This window comes from Clupea harengus, chromosome 9 (assembly GCF_900700415.2).
Source record: "Clupea harengus chromosome 9, Ch_v2.0.2, whole genome shotgun sequence".
Taxonomy (NCBI): domain Eukaryota; kingdom Metazoa; phylum Chordata; class Actinopteri; order Clupeiformes; family Clupeidae; genus Clupea; species Clupea harengus.
In genome coordinates, this window is record NC_045160.1 from 27,258,126 (window position 1) to 27,259,577 (window position 1,452).

The window sequence follows — 1,452 nt, forward strand, 5'->3', positions numbered from 1 at the left end:
CCACATACAAATAACATTACGCACACACACACAAACACACAGACACATATACACAATATAAGCCCTATAGACGAACACACACACACACATACACACACACACACATACACACACACATGGACAAACACACACACACATGGACAAACACACACACACACACACACACTCACACTCACACCACACGAACATACACACACACACACACACACACACACACACACACGAACATACACACACTCAGGGCTCTAATTGCATTGGCACAACTGCCAACGAGCAAAGCAACGAGTTGCGTCCGCCGCTCGTGAGCAAGAGCTAATTTAATAATGTTGTGGAGAAAACTCCCCAATGATTTCAAAACAACAGGATGCGGAGATTGTTGTGGAGAAGAAACTTCCCAAATCAATCCAAAGTAACAGATTGTGGAGAGACTGAACGTTTTATGTCAGAGTAATCAACAGCTACTGAGGTGGTCCATGGAGCATCTTATCCATATCCAGTGGGTTCCGCAGAAGCCTCTAATCTATTAGGAATCTGCAATCTCTTTTATAGACTCTTTTATGGCTTTTCCTGTTTTCCTGAATGTCACAGCGTCATTCAACCAATCAAAATTATATACTCCCAATGGGGTCTTTCTAGCCAATCACAGTCCTCCTTTCACGTGATTTACAGTCTTTCTAGCCAATCTCGGTCCTCCTTTCACGTGATTTACAGTCTTGATAGCCAATCTCGTTCCTCCTTTCACGTGATTTACAGTCATACTAAAGCTCTGTCAGTTCAGTATTAGGCCAGGCAAATTAACCCTTTTTGGAGCCAATAATAGAATTAATTGTAAAAGAATTTTTTTCAGCATAGATCATTTCTACGAGGTGTCCAGAACAACATACTAAAAGTCCTAAGAAATCCTAGTTGAGGAAATATGTTTAATTCTCATCAATCTGAGATGTGTGCTAATAATGCATGGCAAAAATACACCTCAAAAATGTAATTTTTTTCCTTTACTCCTATCAAAATGAAACTTTAGACAATGAAAGTACCCATGAAAAGTAAAAATTTTTGTATTACAAGTTTCTTTGAAAATGAATTTTAATATGCAAATGAGCTATACACTAATCGAATATGCCCAAAATACATCCAAATAGGCTTATTTTTTTTCCTTTACTCCTACCACAATAAAACTTTACATAGTAAAAGTATACATGAAAAGTAACTTTTTTTGTATTACAAGTTTCTTTTTAAATGAATTTAAATATGCACATGAGCATCACACTTATTGAATATGTCCTAATTGCATAGGCAGAAACACCATACCCCTGGCAGGTACTACCAAGCCAGGCAGTTTTCAGGTTAGAGGCCAGTCTAAAAGCAGCATTGCCATCTCCCATTGGCAGTAGGATGATTGGATGAAGATTGGGCCGATGTATTTGTCATACATATGAAGGTGTTTCTGCCTAT